This window comes from Camellia sinensis, chromosome 2, assembly GCF_055761805.1.
Source record: "Camellia sinensis isolate YWXY chromosome 2, ASM5576180v1, whole genome shotgun sequence".
Taxonomy (NCBI): Eukaryota; Viridiplantae; Streptophyta; class Magnoliopsida; order Ericales; family Theaceae; genus Camellia; species Camellia sinensis.
The window spans coordinates 95976902-95982648 of NC_138962.1; the positions used below are offsets into that span (position 1 = coordinate 95976902).

Sequence of the window (5747 nt, forward strand, 5' to 3'; positions counted from 1 at the left end):
AAATTATTTGCGACCGCCTAATCTACTTATGACAACTGATGTTTTGTAGTCATAAAAAAGTAAAAAAAATGCCTACAATGTATTGGCAACCATGTTATTACTGTCGCAAATAATTTTTAATGATATTTTATAAATAATATAATAATAGCTTTTAGTAACGAATATTTTGAAACAAATCTACCAAATAACATCCTGCTAAAAATAATAGCACCAAACCATTTATTTGAGACAAATTTGGCAAAACCATATTTAATTTTAGGCTCTAAAAAGTGCTATTCCAGCTGCAATTTCTTGTAAAATTACATAATCCAACAAGCTAGCTACAGAAAGTGTCAATAACCGATTGTCCTTGCCAAATAATGATGCAATCAGCGATACAAGGTGCCCTTCCAACTCCTCTTTGTAGCCTTTTTTTTCTTGTTCTTCTTGTTCACAAGAATCTGGACAATAAGGAAGGGGGGGGGGGGGAAAAGGAGGATAAGAACAACGAACACACTAAGATTAACATGACTGCGGGTATTTAACTTCCTAGAAACTTCTTTGTTTCAGCAAGTAGGCTTTGACACATTTATAACAGATTTAGTCTTGATTATTGCTGAGAGGGTAATTTTTGGTAAAAATTGGGCCGAGCTATGTGATGGGCTTCGTGGCCCAAAGCACCGAGGCCTTGGTGAAAAGGCCGCAAGGGTATTCCGGCCCAGGAGAGATAAAAGGCACTCCGGCCCAAGCTGTTAGAGTTACTCCGGTCAAGAACGATAGATTTATTCCGGTTCTGAGGCGATGTTGACTCACTCCGGCCCAAGGAAGAGTAAAACTACTCCGGTCTGGAGGCAACTCACAGTTAGGCCGGTCTCAGTTAGTCCGGTCGCAGTATGTTCTGGGAAGGCCGGTTTCGAAATTAAACCGGTCGTGACATACAATGGTTAGGTCAGTCAGAACTTGTTACTTGGAAGTTTGATCTAAGCACACCAAGGTTGAACAGGGGCAGCCGAAGTAAGGAGTTAGAGGAGAAGACCGAGCTAAGGATAGTTCGGCCTTCTGTGGCTCGGTATAGCCAATTTTACTTCGGTCAAATGGAAGTTCGGCCATAAAAAAAACCATCCCACTTGGTTTAAGCAGTGGGGGAGGGTGTAAAAGGATAAGCATTATCCTTAGGAGAATGAATCCTAGGAGGACTCGGCATGGAGAAGTACAAGTCCTACTAGGATTGTGCCTCGGGAAACTTATAAAAACTCACAAGCATCACCTTGGAGGAGGTAATTGAACACAATCTTTCTGAGAACTTAGAGTTTTGTCTATTTGTCAAGTTTTCTGACTTAGGCATCGGAGAGGTTTCCGGCACACACCCGCCGGCTAGCTCACGTTTGTGTTTTCAGGTGACAAAGCGACGTCGTACGGAGGAGCGTGGACTTGGTCAACAGGATTATACGAGGAGAATTATTTCCTCCCCGTACAATTGCTTAATAGGAACCACTTGCATTGTGCTCAAGACTAAAATTGTATATACAATGTTGCCCATGGAATCTGAAAATATACAGATCCCATTCATGATGCAACACAACACAAAAATCTAAATTTACTTGACTCTGATGGAAAAGAACCAACGGTAACTTTTTATCAGGGTTCCAACTAGAAAGAACCACCGGAAGTAAAGAGTAACATGACTCAAGATATACTAGGCATTGTAAGCCAAATGACAAAGAGAAAGAAGTAACTATGACATGGATACTCACAGTAGCAGCACGTCTTTCACTAAAGTAAGTACACTTCTGCAGCTCCTTGTACAGTTCATTCTTGGCTACATATTCCAATATCAAATAAACTCATTTCTGCAATGATTGTGTTCCAAAAGAGGTAACTAGTCAGGTGGCTATAAAAGCAGGCAAATTATCTATATGCAAAGCTGTATGTATGATGAACTACTAGACCAACCATGCCTGATCATAGAAGTATCCATAATGGCGTAGAATATTAGGGTGTCTAAGATGACTCTGGATTTCAACTTCATGGCAAAGCTGATGCTCAACCTGAGACTGTTTCAGCTGGCTCTTGAAAAGCACCTTTAGTGCCACAATATGATTGCTCTGTTCACAAATAATATATAAATTCAATTACATTGGACTTCATTATGCATAATACTACAAGCTCCAAAAAGATTTGGGTTTCTCTCTTTTATTTTCAAATCTTCAGACTAACTCAGAATTAAACATACAATATTGCTGCCGCAGAGGCAAAAAATTAAAGAACACAGAAAAGTCAATCAAATGGAATAAAAACACTCTGTTTGTCTGTTGATAAGGAAAAAATTGAAAAATGAAAATCTAATTTACAGAAGATAGCAAACACCACGGTAGAGAAGCTAACCAAATTTCATAAATTGCATTTAATAAGGGGCAATTGCATAAATTGCATTTGATAGGTTTCCTAGATAACATCATGACCAATGACTAATCTAAACATGTCATATATGCATGGTCAATATTCATTATCAAACATTAACTAACTTAGTAGGGATTTGGCATTTAAATGTACTTCTTCATGGTCCATTACAACTTTGTGCCTCTTGTTGAATGTCTCAAAAAGTTCATCTCTTGTAGATAGAAGCTGATGAAAAATGGAGTGAAGAAAGTCACATCATTTGGTTATTCCACCATACTTTGAAAAATGCATAGTGTAAAGTTTTTTTGAAAGAAAACATAAATAAAGGGGGGAGAGGAGGGACAATAAAGTGCTACAAATATATAATAATAATATATTGCCAACAATCTTCAGGTTATACTTTGAACTGGACACATCCAAAGAAAGTTAAACCTGTTCCTCCATCTAAATTTTCAAGAAGAATCATAAGTCATTACATAACACCTGTGTAATTACATTAGAAATACCATTACTTCTTCAAATGCCTCATTGAGTCTGTTCTATATTCTAGTTAAGAGATTGGAATACATGGTTTCTGACAATCTGCTACTATATAAAATGTGGAGACATCAAATTCAATAGATTTACAGAACAAGTAACTTTTTATCTTCAAAATTCATTGACAATATCTTCATTGTCCCATCTTATTTCTCAAATCCCCACCAAATGCCCATAGAAGTGAATTGATATATAAAATATTCCAAAAATTTAAAGCTAGATCCCACGCATAAGCAATCGAACAATGCAAATTATTTAGAGCTTGAAACTATGGAAAATGCGAACAGTTCGCAGAAATTATACCAGTCGCTCTACATGGTCATTCCAAAAGCTAAAAGTCGAGTCCTTTGCCTCGCGAATCCAGTTGTCAATGTCAGAGCTTCCCATCAATCTACTATGCTTCAAGACCCAATTGAACAGACCGAGAAACCAACAATCCCACATGTATAACGCATCCAGTACAAAGTTACTTTCTTTGGCTTCTGGTGTTTTGTAACCTAATGGAAAAGCAGGCAAATTCAGTAACACAAATCATGTAAATAGTTAAATTTCAGTCCACAATTGCTGTTGGCTGGTCACAATGCCAAATCAGCATAGGGTGGGGTTTGGGTCATGATGTAATGAGAACTTATAGGGTTGTTTGAAAATTAGGAGTTTTCATGATGTAGGACAACTCTATTGCTGTTGGACTATGATCTAGGACAGCTCAATGTACACCAACAACCACTTACAAAATAAGATTTATAAGGTGAAGGAATAGGACTTCAATCCTGAAGCAGTGTACAAACTGTTGTCTTAATCCAGCTTAGCTTAAATTCTTTAGATTCCAAATTTTGTCTCCACAATTCTGGATTAAAGTTTACTCCTCTTATGCCATCAACTAAAACTATATAGTCTACAAATAATACGATATCCTCTTGAATGTTCCTAATAGATTCATTTATAACTAATGCCAAAAGATAAGGACCTAGTATTGATTTTTTTTATTGTAAACCTATTACCATTAGAAATTCACAAGCTTCTCCTCTGTTTAAACAATAGTTACAACTCAGACATACATATATATCTTTAATTACATCAACATATCTAACTAATGCTCCTTTATTTTCCAAAACTATACACATTATATCTATCTAACAGCTCATAATGCTATTTAGGAAACCTATCATATATCTTATCTAAACCAATAATCACTATATAATGTCCCGCAAATTTAAAAACTTTTGTATCTCATGAGAATTTGTCAACAACTTTACTGCATATGTTTTCTTTTTCAGCATTATTTTCTCAGCAACAAAACAAAGGCAAAAACTATAAATATCATCAGAAAAATGTACAACATAAAACTCTCATCTTAATTTTCATTCTAAGGGACTAAAAACAGAGCTAAAGAATCAAACTCAATTTCTTCAATTTTAGTTTCTGACAATTTCTAAGTAGATAAACAGAGGCAAAATGGAGAAATATGATCAGACAAAATAAAAACATATTGAATTTTCAGGCTTAAGAAGCAAAAAAAAAAAAAAAAATCGAAATGAAAAAATAAAACTGACTTGCATTCATCGAATAATAGAAATCATCAAATTTGAACATTGCAAGGGTCATCCGTCGATCCAAACCCTAAGAGCAGATTCAAATCGCAAAATGAGAAGAAACGAAGGAAAATAGAAACAGAGAGAAGAACTTCCAAGAGAGAGTACCTTGAACTCGATCGAAACCCTAGGTATCTGAAAACAAGAACAAACAGAGAAAGATACTAGAGAGAGAGAGAGAGAGAGTACCTTCTATGATTGAGTTCAAAAGAATCGGGAAAAGCTTATTTGTGATTTTAGAATATAAGAAACAGAGAGCACAAGATTGAGAAGAACATCAAGCTGAGAGAGAAAGATGACTTTTTAATTTTTTAATTATTTTAGTTTAGAATTAAAATGTTTAATTTAAGAATAAATTTATTAACTTTTTAAAATTTTTAGTGAGATATCTTCGTGATAAATTAGTTATTGCCCATGACATAATTAATATTCGTCAACGAATTGCTTCTGGTCCTCCACATCAATTGATGAAATTATCAAATTGCCCATGACATAATTAATCCATGTCAACGAATTGCTTTTGGTCAAAGGGGAAAATACATTGTGAGGTGCTAGGGCAAATATAAGGGAAAAGGGGAAAATAATATAAGAAAATAAGGAATAAATTAGTTATTTGCGACTGATAATCATAGGGTCGCAAATTATATGGTAGCAAAAGGCCACTTTTGTAGTAGTGAGATTGGGCTTGGATCGGGGTTGTGACTCAACACCCGTATCCATTTTACAACCCATCTAGTTTAATTCTCAAAACTTATGTATTACATAGATATTATTATCAATATAATGGTTTTGGAGTTTTGAACCTTTATAACTTTAGTCCTAATAGTTAGAGTTGATAATATTTGATAGCCTTGGTTAATGGCAATTGATGCCATAGCCTTTATGGCTACGGACTCTCCTATTTGTATGAATAGAGGCATTTTCACTCTAACTTAGATGTATATTTAGAAGAAAATTTTTAGATGAAAAATAGAGATGTTGTTTTGAGATCATGAAGTTTGAGATGGTTTTTATACTAAAGAAAAAATTTCATATCTTCTTTGCTAGCCTCTTCTTTGGTTCCTATTAGAGAGAGAGTGCTGCTAAGTTCGCTAAAGCTATTTAGAAAATTAAAAGGTGCTTCTGCATAAGCTAGTTTCGACAGTCGTATCCTGAGAAACATACGTCGGCATACCTTCAACACCTATCGAGAGGCGGTGAATCTATTTTAAAAAAACTATGGTATCACACAAGTTTATA

General features: G+C 35.2%; 1 non-coding gene across 5 annotated transcripts; it reads right to left on the reverse strand.

Moving 5' to 3' along the window:
• Positions 1-233: 233 nt before the first annotated feature.
• LOC114270229 (uncharacterized) lies at positions 234-4911 on the reverse strand. 5 transcript variants are annotated; one of them, XR_003631886.2, is made up of 5 exons: positions 4698-4911; positions 3220-3413; positions 1933-2084; positions 1734-1829; positions 234-440 (listed from the first exon to the last, which is right to left on the reverse strand). It is a non-coding gene; the product is annotated as an uncharacterized LOC114270229 (transcript). The 5 variants fall into 5 exon arrangements; XR_014361370.1 differs by having other exon boundaries at positions 1938-2084; positions 4698-4805; XR_014361371.1 differs by having other exon boundaries at positions 1938-2084; positions 4617-4800.
• Positions 4912-5747: the final 836 nt, after the last annotated feature.